The following is a 15451-nucleotide window of genomic DNA, read 5'->3' on the forward strand; positions in this document are numbered from 1 at the left end:
AAAAGTTTTCGAATCTCCTCTATCGAGAGTTCAATGATACCGCCTCCGTGGGCCGGTCCACCTTAGGTCGTGGAGAAGACCTTATGGCTCTCGGTGATGCTCGAATGTACTGGTGGCCCCAAGATGTATAAATGGGTCCGCCACTAATGTACGCACGTGTGAAGACGTGTCAACGGACAAAGTCCGCGCCGAGCACGGCAGGCGCCATTGGCGAGTTTGCCCTGTCCCCAAGGGATGCTGGCAGTCCATGAGTATGGACTTTTGTGTTTGGCCTTCCCAAGGATAAGGCGGGAAACACAGGTATAGTGGTCTTTGTAGACCGATTGAGCAAGATGGCTCATTTAGCGGCAGTGCCGGACACCATTGATGGTGAAGGTACAGCTTTGCTGTTTTTAGACCGAGTCTTTCGCCAACATGGCTTGCCTGAGGCAATTGTCTCGGATCGAGATCCGCGCTTCACCGCGAAGTTCTGGACGTCCCTCTTCAGAGTGCTCGGCACTCGTTTGGACATGTCCACAGCGGACCATCCGCAGACCGATGGTCAAACCGAACGCGTGAATCGCGTTGTGGAGGATACCCTCCGAAGCGTATGCGCTGAGGCGCCAAAACGCTGGAGCCAGATGCTCCCACTCGTTGAGTTCGCATTAAATAATGCAGTGCACGCCTCGACAGGCTACACTCCATTCTATGTGAACGGCTTGGTTAACCCTCGCGTCCCACTGACGCCGCCATGCAGTGGCTCAGGGCTTGGTGGGGGAGGGATAGCCGAGCGGCTAGCTGATGTCAGCCCTGTTGCGGTTCGCAAGCAAGTCGATGACTTTGTCTCTTTGAGACTGAGCGTAATGCGTCAAGTACGCGACGCTATGGCTGAAAGCCAAAACACGCAGAAGGAACATGCAGATGCCAAGGGCAGAAGCAATGTTGAGAGGTTTGAGGTCGGAGACACAGTTTTATTAAACGCTAAAAACCTGCCTACTCATGCAGTGTCTGCAGTCTTCAAAACGAAGTTAAGACCTCGGTTCATAGGACCGTTTAAGGTCGTGGCCAGGAAGGGCCTAGCGTATACGCTCAACCTCTCAAAGAAGATGCGCACGCATCCGGTCTTCTATGTTGGCTTGCTTAAGCCATATCAAGACCCTGCTCAGGTGAGCGCGGAGGCGTTGGCACCAACGGTGGCTGGACCACGGACAGCTGCAGAGCAGCAAGTGGTGGAGCCACGGGAGGCTGAACGACAGCAAGTGGTGGATCCACAGATGGCTGATCAACAGCATGTGGCAGAGCCACAGGTCGCGGAACGAAGTGCTCGAGATGCAGGAGCAAGCCAAGCTGAACGCTCAGCCGAGCGACTGGACGCTCAAGGTCCGAGACCTGGTTGTGAGTCAACAGTGATGGCTCTAACCTATCCACAAGGTGGATCATCTCTTCGAGATCGACCGATGGACGGTGAACGGGAACGTTCGCGTCGTGGACGCCGGCGTCGTATGGACGCAGACGCCGTTCCGGCAAGTGCTGACTCTCCCCGCGAGAGCCCAGCTGAGGCAAGGCCTCCTCCAGCTCTGCTCGATGAGCATGGTGAGCTCCACTTTCACGTGGAACGCCTTGTGGCGTGGCGTAGACGTCAGGGTCGTACCCAGTACTTGGTGAAGTGGAGGGGTTACCCTCACTCACAGAACTCATGGGAGTTTGAGGCTATCCTCCGGCAAGATTGCCCTGACGTCGTTGACGCTTACGACCGGGCACATCATGTGCCGAAGCGCCACCATGGCGTGCGACAGCGTCGCCAGGCGCTGGGCGCCTCCCACTAGAGTGGGGAGCGATCAGGTCAGTAGTTGAGCTCAGGCTCTGACCAGTGGCTGTAGCAGCCAGCTCGTACGTATGAGCGGTGCTCGCAGCGGGAGCAGGAGGTGGAGAGACCCCGTAGTGTTAGGGACATGGCCCCGAAGGAAGCAGGTGCTTCGTGTTGTGCTGAACAAGGTTCAGGCACAAGCGTCTCGATAGACGCATAGTTGTTTTGAAACAACTTGCTCGATGAGCATGATCCAAATGTGGATACGCTGTAACAGCGAAAGTGGTGTCCCGGACGGGGATCGAACCACTGGCCTTTGGCTTGACAGGCCGGAGCTCTACCATTGAGCTATAAGGGCGATGCCCGTACGTCAGTCCGAGAACGGACTACTCATGGTATGAGAGGGCTGCCCGGGTGGATTTGAACGACCGACCTGTGGCTTCCAAAGCCAACGTTCGACCACTGAGCTAAAAGCGGATTGCTCTTAAGCTTGTCCAAGCGTGGACAATCGTTCATGGAACTACAGGGCTGTGCCCTGGTGGGTTCGAACCACCGACCTGTGGCTTCCAAAGCCAACGCTCAACCATTGAGCTAAAAGGGTGTTGGCCTTAAGCTTGTCCAAGCGTGAACAATCGTTCATGGAACGAGAGGGCTGTGCCCTAGTGGGTTCGAACCACCGACCTGTGGCTTGTGAAGCGAGTGTTCAACCGCTGAGCTGTTGTCGACGACTCGAATGAGTCAAGAGCATTGCTCTAAGCGGTTTGCAGCTCTTGGAGTAGGCGCGGAGCGCGAGCGTAGGTCTGAGACCGCTTGAGAGCAAGATGCGCGCTGCGCTTGGAGCATTGGGCCGTGGGCCGACGACGAGAAGTTGGGCATCAACGATGCGTAGGCGTTTGTGAGCTCACGGAGCTGTACAACGCTGGTGTGAGGAGTAGTAACCTCCGCCGTCTTAACAAGACGTGACCTCGCTGAGGAGAGTTTTGAGAACGGAATGTTCTCATCTTAGTGGGGGAAAGTGTAACGGGGTTACATGGTGTGGAACACACAGGGGTACGAAGTACCCGGAGAGTTAACAAACTCTCAGTACATAAGTTGGAGAGTTAACAAGGTCTCTCAGTACGTTGGCCGAAAGCCACACGTTATGCATTTGATTAGGTTTAACTATGTTAGATAGTTAAACAGATACATTTACCCCTAGGCGGCTTGGCCGCAATAATAGTAAATAAAACACTTCTGGTTTTGAAGCATAAAAATTAAGGTGTTAACTTTGAGCCCTGGTCTTGGGCTGTAAGTGTCCTTTGGATAAGGAACTTAATATTAGTGACTCTTTGAGTCGAACGTCTTCCTCTGACGCTAAAGCTACGGCAGCCCCGCTGCACCGGCCGTCAAGGCTAAGGGCGCTCCCAAAGCTGGTGGCGATGAGAAATAGAATCCTCGCAAACGTCTCTCGCTTGCCGAGGGTCTTGCACGTGCTAAGGCTTCTAAAGCCGAAGGCGCCAAGCCCCCAAAGAAGCGTACAGCCTCTAAGTCTCCACTCCGCGAGGAGAAGGAGACTCGACACTCCCATTGGGGTATCTTCGACTCCTCGGATGAAGAGGATGAGAAGGAGGAAGAAGATGAGGAGGAGGGTGCTATCGCTGAGCCCCGGGAGGTCACGAATGACCTCGACCAGCAGCATGAGGACTTCCAAGCTGCCCAACGAGAGCGTGGGGGTTCGGTGGTGGCACCCGTCAGCAGGGAGCTGCCATCAACTCAAGAGGGTATTGGCCTCCCGAGGAGAGATCTGGGGCCGGCCCCCTCTTAGAGCTTCTCGTCGCTCCTCGTGGCCTTGTGGGCGGCCACAAATCTAGGGGCATCTACGAACGTGCCCTTGCTCATAAAGAACAGTTGTTCGTTGACAACTTGGAGGCTGCTCAGTGTGTGCTTCTCACGCCACACCGCATCCCCCTTAAGGACTTCACGACTTGTCGTAAGAAGCCCGAGACCCGGGGTGGTCTCTATCCTCTTTGGGGATACCCCTGGGTTATGCTCGAGAACTGTCCCACGTGGAGTTCTTGTGAGGACATGTTTTGAGCATGGGTGGAGTCTCTTAAGTACTCATCCACGGAGTTACGGGAACTCCATGAAGATCAGCTGCTGTCCCGCATCCTGGACCAGCGTGATCTTCGTGTTCGGTTTGCCCACTTGGTCAGCAAGCGCATGCTGCCAAGGGACATCATGAAGCGTGCGGCTTCCAGCGCTCACAATGAGCGCGGGTACGGAGTGTATTCAACGTCCGTACCCCGTTCGGGCAAGAAGCCCAGGACTACTTATGAAGCTGCCGCCGCTTTTGTTCCCAGATTGCGACAGCCTTCGGGCAGTCAATCAGGAGCCGTTCAATCGGCTCCCACGAGTTCTCGGAGTGGGCATAACCCCTCCACTTCACGAGAAGCTGTCGCTTACCGCGACGCCGTTGCTCCTGGAGGATCCACTCCACGTGGAAGTGGACCTCTCCATTCCGGTCAAGCAGGGGCGGAGGTGCCCTCGTACGAGTACGAGTACTCGGCGCCTCCCGAAAGCCACTCTCGTTCGAGTGCTTCTTCTGTGGGTCCGACACAGGGCCCTGAGGTTGATCGCCTCCGTCAACGTGTTCTTGTGCTTGAGATTGCACTTGGCCTTGGGACTGGCGGCGATGCTGCCGCCCAGGCCGGGAATCAGGGCGAGCTCGCTCGTCTTGCGGGCCGCCTGGACCTGTTGGAGCGAGAGGTCGCGAGCATGCATCTGCGGGTGGATCGCCAGGCCTCTTCGTCTGATTTGGACGAGGCCTTTCGCATGATCCGACGAATCGAGGCTCTGCTGCCACGTCCGGAGCCGCCTGCGGCACACTCCCAGACGTACACGTATGGTGCGTACCCGGCGTACTCAGCGGACTCGGCGTATGGCACCGGGGTCCGTTTGTACGGAGCGCCTCCGGCGTACGGTCTTGACCGCAGCCTTGCCGTTCCGACCGAGGCTTGGGTGCCTGCCCCGACGCCCTCGTCAACGTCTGTGACCGGCCCTCGCTTCGAGGAGCTGGGTCAAGGTGGGTCTGTGAGTCAGCAACCCCCTGCGGATCAAAGTACCGCTTAAGACGTCCAACATAGAACGTCGGGTGCGTCGTCATTGACTTTGGCAGGTCGATGGTGTACGACGCACCATGTCTGGCCAGGACTGCAAATGGTCCGATGAAGCGGTGCTTCAGCTTGTTGCTGCCGACAGAACTGACAGATTCAAGCGGTAGGTTCCTCGTGTCTAGCAACACTAAGCCCCCCCCACCTTAAATATACTTGGGTTTCCTCTTCCATGTTTGTCGGAGTACTCGTTTTGTTTATCTTGGGCCGCTGCCATGGCATCGCGGACCCTGCCGACAACGCTTAGCTTGGTATCCATAAAGGATTCCACTTGTTTCCGCAGCGAAACTGGTCTCACCTCCGAGACCTGGGAGAGGTCTTTCCGAGCCTCTCCCCCAAGAATAGAGGAGTCAGTGTCTCCTCGAAGAGTGAGAGGCACTCTGGGGTGACGGAGCCGTTCAAGTAGAACGGCGTGAACCCCGTGGACGCGTGCACCGCGTTGTTGAGCGCAAACTCAGCAACTGGAAGTGTTCTCGAGCACTCGATTGACGCGCTCTGTCTGGCCGTCTGTCTGCGGATGGTCCGCAGTGGACATCTGCAGACGAGTTCCCAGTAAAGGGAACAACGTTTTTCAAAACGCTGCCGTGAACCGCGGGTCTCGGTCCGAGACAATCGTCTCCGGGAGACCGTGATAGCGGAACCCGCCATCGACGAACAACCTTGCGGTTTGTTCGCCCGTAACGGTGACGGGAGCCGTAGCAAGATGCACCATCTTTCTCAGCCGACACACGAACACCAAAATTCCGGTGTTGCCGTGCCCGTCTGCGGGAAGCCCAAAGATGAAGTCAAGACTCATCGACTTCCAACAGTCAGCCGGTACGGGCAGTCTCTGTAGTGGAGCCGAAGAGTGCCCTGCGGGTTTGACCCGCTGACATGTTTCACATGTCTTGACGTACCGGGCGACCCAGTTGTACATGTGGGTCCACCAGAAGGACTGAGAGACCGACAGAAAGGTCTCCTCGCGGCCCAAGTGGCCGCTGGAGGGCGCGTCATCTGCCTCCGCGAGGATGTCGAACTTCAGATCCTCGTCGTTGGGTACAACCACCCGTGGAGGATCAGTGGGCTCCATTCGATAGAAATAGAGGAGGCCATTCTTCAACTCATATCGGTGGAGCCGTGAGCGCTGTCGCGACGAGAGCCAGTCGGACTTCGCGCTCGTTCCTGCCATAAGGAACTTGACGATAGGCGCGACAGCCTCATCGTCCCGATACGCCATGCGTATCCGATCATATAGATCCGTTGTCACCCGTGTGATGTGGGCCAGCTCATAGTCAGGACGCCGAGAGAGGGCGTCCGCAAGCACGTTGAGCTTGCCCGGCTTGTATTCGACGCGGAAGTTGTATTCCGCGAAGAAGGACAGCCACCTCGCCATCCTTTGGGAGATGTGAGGCGAGTTAGTCGCCGTCCTCAAGGACGCGTGGTCTGTGTAGATTAAAAGTGCCTAGAGCCCAGAAGGTGAACACGAAACTTCACAAGGGCATATTTCATTACCAGGAGCTCCTTCTCGTGGACAGGGTAGTTCCGCTCGGCGGCTTTGAGTTGCCTGGACTGGAACGAGATGACTCGGTCGTGTCCAGCCGTGTCGGCCTGCAGCAATGCACATCCGATGGCGTAATCGGAGGCATCGCAGACGACGCTAAACGGCTTCGTCTCGTCCGGCAGGGCCAGGACAGGGGCCTCTTGGAGACTGGCCTTGATGCTGTCGAAAGCATCCTGGTGCTCTTGCTCCCAGCGCCAGTCGACGTCCTTCTGACGGAGGCTCGACAAGGGCTTAGCAAAGCCCGCGTACCCTGCGCTGTACTTGTGAAGGTAGTTGTTGGCCAAGCCCAACCACTTTCGAAGCTCCTTTTGGGATCGGGGCGTCGGCCATGCTGCTATGGCCTTGAACTTGTCTGGGTCAGCCCGAACGCCCACGTTGCTTACGAAGCAGCCGAGGACGTTAATCTCTGGTGACGCGAAAACGCACTTGTCGATGCTGGCGTAGATCTTGTTCGCTCGCATTACGTCCAACACTCGATGGAGGTGTCCTAGATGCACCTCCATGGCCGCCTTGCCTCCCTCGGCACGGCTATGGACGAATATGTCGTCGAAGTACGTCTGTACGAAGGTACGCAAAGCGCGGAACAATTGCGTCACCAGGCGATTGAACGTCGCCGGGGCGTTAGACAAGCCCTGCGGCATGACGAGCCACTCCCAAAGCATGTCGCTTGGAGTGCTCACCGCGGTGAGCGGGATGTCGCTCTCGCGCATCAGGATCTAGTAGTATCCGTCTACCAAATCCAGCGCACTGTACAGTACGCTTCCGGCCATGTTGTTCAACAACACATCCTTTCGTGGGATTGGTGTCTGGGCCGGCACCGTTGCGTTGTTCAGCTTGTTATAAGCGTGAACCAGACGCCACTTTCCGTTCGGCTTCCGAACGCAGAAAGTTGGCGTCGAGTGCGGGGATTTCGACTCCCGCACCATGCCTGCCTTCGCTTTCGCGGCGAAGAAGGCATCAATGACCCCGCTTGTTCGCGCGGGAGAGGCCATTGCCTCGTGACACAATACTTTGTGCCAGGCACGAGATCAATCTCATGCCGTACGCTTCGATCCGGTGGGAGTTGGGTCGGTGGGTGTTTGTTCACCACGTCCGCATACTCCGTCACCAAAGGATACACCGGATCCTTGGGGTTCTTAAGGATCTCAGAACCCAAGCGCGCCTGACGCTGCTTGTTTAGGTCTTCCAGGACGTTCTCGTCCAAGACAAAGGAGGAGTTCAGCTCCTCCCGAGTGGTCTCAGGTCTCATGAGCACCGTCTCAGCAATCTCTCCAGCCTTGAGGTTAGACAGGAAAGCCTCAACCGTCATTTCTTCAAGGTTCAGGATATCTGCAACCTCTGGCAACGGTTCCAAGTGGACACCAGATGCCTTGACGGGTAAACCGGTCTCGCCATCGAAGATGTGATAACACTCTTCCACCGGCCTTGTCGGAGGGGCCCGGGCCCTGGACTCCGAGTCGCTTGAAGCGACGTCGATCTGAACGAAGTTCGGATCCGACTTGAGGCGGCGGCGGCGTCGTTGACGACGGCGACCGTGACGTGGAGCTTTGCTTACCACGTCTAGGGATGTCGGCGCTACGACATCCGAGGCACTCGTGGCCTCGTGTGGTACTGTGCTACACACAGGAAGCGTGCTCAACGCCTTCCTCTTCTGTTAAGGTATGGGCGACCGCGTGTGGCACTGTGTTACCCACACAGGAAGCGTATCCGACGCCTTCCTCTTCAGTTAAGGTCTGGGCGACCGTGTGTGGAACTCTGTTACCCACTCTGAACACGCTGTTCTCGGTGTTCATGACAGCTGCAGCTGTCTGCGGAACTAAGTTACCCGCTTGTGGACCTAATTTTCCCACTTGGCCTGCGCCGCTTCTGGGCGCTGCCACCATCAAAACATCCTCGGAGCCGTCATATACGTCGACGACTCCCAAGCATCTGCCGGATGCTTTGGTACCCTGGCAACCCTTGCGGGCGCCCCGGGTCCTGACAGAGGTGGGAACATGACTCACCAATGCTCTGTCGGACTGCGCCGGGCGGCTGGCACCGTTTGCCTTGCCTCGCCAGTCGATCCGGGGCTCGTGCTTCGCAAGCCAGGGCATGCCCAGGAACATATCATATGGATCCATATCGAGAACAGTGAACTGTTCAAGGCTGTCAAAGTCTTCAAACTTGACGGCCAGATCCACCTGGACGTTGGGGACAGTGACGACCTTCCCATCGCCCAGTCGCACTGACACCGTCCCGTTGCCCTTGCTTTCTCTCAAAGCATCGGACAACTTGTTGCTGTTACGAGCAACCGTCTGGCGGCGTGCGAAATTCTTCGACGCCCCAGAATGATCAAGATTCTAAAGGGATGATCGTATCCCCGTACACATCCGTGTACTACGAGCAACCCGCCTCTGCTCTTCGCCGATTCGAGAGTGCGAAGACTCTTAGGGGCTAAGTCCCCGTGGTACGCGCCACCCGCGCACCCGTCACGAAGACTTAGTTCTTCTTCAGTAGGGCTACTGGCTCCCGGCGCTCCCCTGTCCCCGGGATCCTGGCTTCTGCCAGCGACCCTTGAGGACGGGCTTGGGGAAGGAACGTCTGCGGAGTCTTTCCGCGGGACAGTCGCGCTTGAAGTGGCCCATCTTCCCGCAGCCGAAGCAGCGGATGTCACGCTGTTCGGCGGACCCGAGTTCCATGGGAACTGGTTCGTTGGGGCTCGCTCGATCGGGAGTCGACAAAGAACTCCCAGGCCATGCTGAGGCCGGCGTACGCGCCTGGCGATGGCTGTACTCTTCTTGAAGAGCCACTTGAATCGCCTCTTCAAGAGTGCTTGGCTGCACCCGGAACAGCTGAGTGCGTGCGGGGCCCACCCGAAGGCCCATCTTGATGTGTTCGTTGAGTGAATTTCCCACTAGGGACGCCGTGAGCTCCTGTATCTCTTGCACGTACTCGTGCAGTTCACGCCTCCCTTGTTTACACGAGAGGAAGCGCGAACGCTGGCGGTATCGTAGTTCGCCAGGAGAAACGCGGCTCAGCGGAGTTCAGACAGCTGAGCCCAGGATGTGATCCATCCAGGGGTTGTTGCTTCCCGTGTGTACACCCAACTCTTAGCACGGCCGCTAAGGTTGGAGAGTGCAAAAGCAACACGAAGTTGCTCGGTCGAGATCAGAGCCGCGTCCATCGCGAGCTCTACTTCTCGGACCCAGAAGTGAAGGTTCTCGCCTTCCTTCCCTTCATACGGCTTAACCTTCAGCCGTATTGGCTTCGGGTGAGGCGGATTTGCTTCCGCCGCCGGAGCCTGCAGGTTCTCTCGCACATGCGCGATGAGACCCTGCTCGTACGCCTCGAACGCATTGACGCGCTCGAGCTGCTCGGTCGGTGTTGACACCACCAGGCTCTGCAGGGCGTCCATCCCGAAGATGCCTGCCATCTTCCGAACCGACTCGAACTGAGAGTCGTTCATATGGGAGAAGTCGTTCCTATCCATGGCAACAAACTTCGGAGAGGTTCAGGTAGTCTACCCGCGGTGGCGTGGATTGACTACGAGTGCTACCAAGTGTGACGGGGTCACACAGCACCTTGCGCTAGAGGAAGTTAGCTTCCGAGAGTATACAAACTCTCAGTGAACGGCAGCTCACAGGTCCCCTCTTTATTCAAAAGAGAGCGAAGTCACCTAATTAAGGTAGAATGAAAACTGAGTATATTTATAGGTAGATAAAGATTGGATTTAGTACAAATTATAAGTCACCTATAGAAATGCAATGTCGTTAACCAATGGTTGGCTTTGAAAGACCTTGGTACTTCGTACCAAATATCCCGAAGTATGACGTGTCACACTTCATGTAACCAGGGTACACTTAGGGCCACGTACCCCGTTACAGTGTCGGATCTCCCCATTTGCTCCATTTTCCTCCCTAGCGATGTCGCGCCGACCAACCCACCGCTGCGCCCGCAGGCTCCCAGAAAGCTCCGAGGACAGCGAAGACACCTCGGCACGCAGTGAGACCTCAGGATACGACTCGTCAGCCAGTGAGCGAGATGAGGATGGCTCGGGAAGTTCGGAGGATGCTTCATCACGTGCGTCAAAGAAGCGGAAGAAGCGAAGGTCCCGTCCGCGGAAACACAGGAACAAAAGACAAAAGAAGAGGTATTCGCGGCGCAAGTCAAGACGATCGAGACGGCACTCTTTATCTATGGCTTCAGACGTAGAATCGGAAGCTACTGCTGAGAAATCCGACTCTGCTGCCTCCGTCAGCACGCGTTTTGGCGATGACAACTCGCCAGACGTCTCTTCCCAAGAAAGTGTACGGGCTCCCGAGCTGGACGTTAAACTGTTTGCGAGTTGGGGAGAGATGGAAAGCTATTTGAGCAGCTACAGCAGACGAACGTACCAGGTTTGTCAATTATATATCTCAGACGGCACCACACTCTCATAATTTGAACCAATTCGAGACTCTAACCTTTTTTTTTCGTACTGTGTAGTTGTACTCCGTGCGTACCGCGACTCCGGTTAAGACTCGAAACGACCGGATCAAAAAGAACCAAACATCGTGCAAAACAATTCCAGAGGAATTGGAATTATACAACAAAACGTTCGTGTGTACACACCACGGCAGTCCACGGCGCAGCAGAAGTGCTGGGAAGCGTCCCAAGCAGCACTCGAGGAAGATTGGTTGTCCCGCTCATGTGGGGTTTGTTCTGTTTCATGCCGACTCCGAGGATTGTAACTCTGAAACGGTGCTAGAATAATGCCTGTATTAGGGATACAGGATACTGGGAAATTTGCATTACGAAGCAGATCGCTTCGCATAACCATGACCTCAGCCCAGGGTCGTACGAGGCGTACCACGAGGCTCGACAGTGTCTCTGACGAAGAAGAACTGTCAACTGTGCGTACACTCCATCGAGCCGGGGCTGATAGAAAGAGGATCCTCGAATACATAACCGAGAATACGACCGTAGAACCGACGATGAAAGACGCCCACAACCTGGTTGCTATGCTGAAGCGAGAGTCTTACAATCTGCCATCTCTGGAGGGGCGTACTAAATCCATTTTGGAGGATTTTTCTACCAAGCCCGGGAATGTCGCTCGGGTCTTTTCAAACGAGGAGGTGAGAATGAGGTTAAATTTCTAATTACGTTTAACAATTAATGGTTTGGGATCTGTGTCTTCGCAGGAAATAGTCGAGTGCATATGCATTCAGTCCGTTCACATGCGGCAAATGTTTGGACACTTTTTACTCGCGATTCGTCAAACCAAGACATCGAATTGCAGCAGCTGGAAGAGGAAGACGTCGTGTGCGTAGACCCGAATGAGCGCGCTGAGTCCCAGCGTGATGAAGAACCTCATTCTGAATCTCGGAGTGCTACACAGTCGGATATACGTGCACAACCTAAGACTGTACAATCCGCTACACAGGCGGATACGTCTACAAGAGATCACGCTGAGGCTCCGTTGGATCCCGAAGAATCTCAGCCGCCTCCAGTCCCTTGAATAATTGCCCCTTCCAAGAAAAGAGCAGGACACGCTAAATCTGCCAGAAAAGCTCACAAAGAAGCCAGCAGAGAATGTCTTAATCAGACGTCCATGTTGGTCGAAGCAGTGGCGGGTGGACTATTACGTTCAATGGCCAAAGTGCAGGCCGCCCAAGATACAGGTTTTCGTTTCAAAGATCGCAAAGTTCTGAGGGGAATGACGGTGCTACACCAAACACGCTCCAGTAAAATTTTAGTCGCTGAGAGGAGGAAAATGCCGTGCACAGATGCCACTACAATTCGATCTGTCCTCCCAACCAAAAGAATCGAGTCGATTCCAGAATGGGTGGTTCAGTGATTTTGATCAAAGAATCCCTACAGATGCCGTTTCAGTTAAAACGGGCGGAGTCATATACGCCTCTCAAATGCTGAAGGCAATGAACTCGTGGCACTTAGCAGTTCAACGATTCAACGAGGTCCGAGAAACCATTAAGTGGATGCACAACGTAGACTTGACGGGGTGGAATCCCGATGATAGCTGGAGGAACGGTTTACTTTTGCCCGAATAATTGGAGAATCGTCTAGAGGATATCGACGTTTTTGGCGACTATTTTTGGGTGACCACTTTACGCGGTCACTGTTAGTAGACCTATCGTGGATGGACCTGGCTCTAAAGTCGCTGATTAAACGCTATGGTGGAGACCTTTACATTTGTGCTGTTCTGTCCTACTTGATAAGATATCCTGAGTTTGATCGAGAGGAAGTATCCCAATCAGAAGTTTGGCACCAGATTCGAGCTGCAGCGGAGCAGAAAAAGCTGTGGAGTGATGACGCTCGTAGTACTGTATACGACGATCGAGGAAAACCAATATGGCTATTTGCTGTGATCCTGTACCGAAACGAACACTGGTGTGCAGCAGCAGTAAATTTCAACGACCTCACGATCACTGTGTTTGGCCCGCAACGCACTGGAGAGAGATACGAGGCCCTTCGAAAGTATCTGTATGCCGATTTGGTGCCGCGGTTACCACAGCCCCCGTCCCCAAAGCGGTACAGGCTCAAGCAACTCGAATGGATGACGCAGGTCGATTCCTACAACTGTGGCGTCTTCGTGATCATGTTTTTCGAGATGCTTCTGCTAGACGTCGCTGTAGTGGGGTCCGAATCGGCGTCAGAATCTACCATAGCGATGTAGTACTTCCGATACCGTTTCATTAGCCATGTATTAAGCTCAATGTGAGTTCAGGTTCCACATTAGTGTAATTGCTGCTAAGTCTGAATACTGTGATTTTAAGTTGGCCGTGTACGTACTTCGTGAGAATCACCGCGTTGGAGATCTGTGTTGTATTTGCCTAAATCTTTGTCAATTTGACGAGATCGAGTTTTTTTAGGCACGGGCTCGCGCCTTTCTGGTCGTGCAGTACGCTCTATTGCACTGTCCTCGTCGTCTATGAAGAGAAACGTGAGTGCCGGCTGGCAAAGAGTTTCGTTTCTGGAGTGAATCCTGACGTTCACATGGTTGTGCTATCCAATACATGGTGAGGCTATCCACCAGAAAAGACACCGGACTGTGTAAGACTGTGCGTGATTCTGTAAGACTCTGCACAAAATGCTGACTCATATCCCCCAGACTGTGCACGCAGGCTCTCTCCAGCCCCGTGTGTGGTATCGCAGCGATGGGCGTGTGTTTCTCCTATTTTCTCGTGCTAAAGCAACGTTGAGTTGCCCTAACCACATCGCTATTACGTTGCAATAGTGGCCATAACGTTGCTTGCACAATAAATCACCTGTAATTTACGGAAGCATCAAATCCCTCATTTTTCTTACTTTTTTCCTTCGTAAAAAACACCTCACTTTAATTCGAGTGGATCATCATTTATTATCGTACTTAGAAAATACAAACTGTAATTTGAAAAGTGAGGGGGGGGGGAATTCTGAGCCTCTCATTAGAAAGAAGCAGCTCGGATGCCACGTGCCGCGACGGATTCGCCATGAGGCCAGGTAATTCTTGTTTTGTGACCTCGCTCCAGATACTGTATCGTGCCCGTCCATTTACGCTGTATTGTCCTTCGTGTAGGACGAGCACTACGGTTCTAAGCCGGCCCCCTTTTATCACGACATGGGGCCCGACCACCCGAGCGACGAAGATTTTGCGAGTAACGCTGCGTCGGACGGAGACGCGAGCTCCAACCGAGAACCGCATCGAAAGAAGACGAAAAGAGGCGGAAACAAGACGAAGGTTGTTCCTAAGCCTCGGAAGGCCACACGAGGTTGGTACTTTTGCTTTATTTTCATTAGTTTAAGGTGCTATAGTATCATAATGACTTTTTTTATTGCAGGAGTGACCCCGGTTAAACCATCACCGAAGAAAGTAGCCAAGCCGGTGAAGCCATCTCCGAAAAAAAAACAGTGCTGCCCTCCATTGCAAGGAAGAAAGGTGGAAAGCGGGTGAATGCCACGAAGCCGCCGGAACATACAACACAAGGTCAGCGTTTTCTTGCTCGTCGGTCACGTTGCTGTATCTAACGTTGCTGGATATTGTTACGTCGCCGAAAATGTTGCCGAATCTCTGTAAAAGAAGCTGTGGACGATCCGGATTTGTTGACCAACATGACAGGGGCGGGTGGTGCTTCCGGTGGCCAGGCTTCAAGAAAATCGGCCGAAGAGACCAATACGGCGGCGCCGACCGAGGCTATAACGCAAGGTATGGTTTATCTAAAGTCTTAAATCAGTTAAGGCTGCCAGAAATACTAACATTGCCAAACTAATGCTGCTAAATTGCGTTCACATTTCTATTGAGCAGCAGGTAACGGTCATTTTTTGCCAACACAGCCGAACGGACCCGACGGTGCGAGTGTTAGCAAGGCTTCTGTCGACGCTAGAGCAGAAACGAAGTCTTCAAAGCCGCCAGAACATACGACGTCAGGTATCTTCTACTTAATACGATGGTGTCGGTTGATTGTCTAACGTTGCTGAACTGACGTTGCAATTTTCTTTTGTTTTTTGTATATTTAAAGATACTGCAAACGCACGTGAGTCGTCAATTACAACGACTGGCGTGGACGCTGGAACTGTGGCTTCTACAGAGGCGAAGCTCCCGTCTGACCCGCAGACAAGCGAGTCTTTGAAATCCGATAGCCTGTTGACCCCGTCTCTACGCAGGACGAAGACCGCCGATCGCGCTTTGGACATCTCGGGCGATGAGCCGGGGGTAACTGACAACACGACCTCCACAGCGCCGAGCCCTTCCTGCGCGACCTCGTTGGAGACAAGCGCACACAATGTTTCACGTTCGACGGATGATCGTGCAAAGAAAAAGGTATGACGACATGGCTCTATTGTTGTTAGTTTTGTTGCTCACTTCTACTGACGTTGCTTTTATTCTTTATGTTTGAATTCTGTTTCGTATCCAGCCAAGAAGACTGGTACATCGAATAAGGCTGACATCGAGAGAGGCGCCAAAGGAAAGCAACGGTGAGTGCTTCATTTTTACGTTGGTGTTTGATTTGAAGGAAGCTA

At 54.1% G+C, this 15451-nt stretch overlaps 1 non-coding gene across 1 annotated transcript; it reads right to left on the reverse strand.

The window, feature by feature from the left end:
* Positions 1-2191: 2191 nt before the first annotated feature.
* On the reverse strand, positions 2192-2263 carry PITG_30400. Its single transcript has one exon. It is a non-coding gene; the product is annotated as a tRNA-Pro (tRNA).
* Between the last annotated feature and the right edge of the window lie 13188 nt (positions 2264-15451).

The sequence above is a fragment of the Phytophthora infestans genome, genomic scaffold, assembly GCF_000142945.1.
Source record: "Phytophthora infestans T30-4 supercont1.113 genomic scaffold, whole genome shotgun sequence".
Taxonomy (NCBI): Eukaryota; Oomycota; class Peronosporomycetes; order Peronosporales; family Peronosporaceae; genus Phytophthora; species Phytophthora infestans.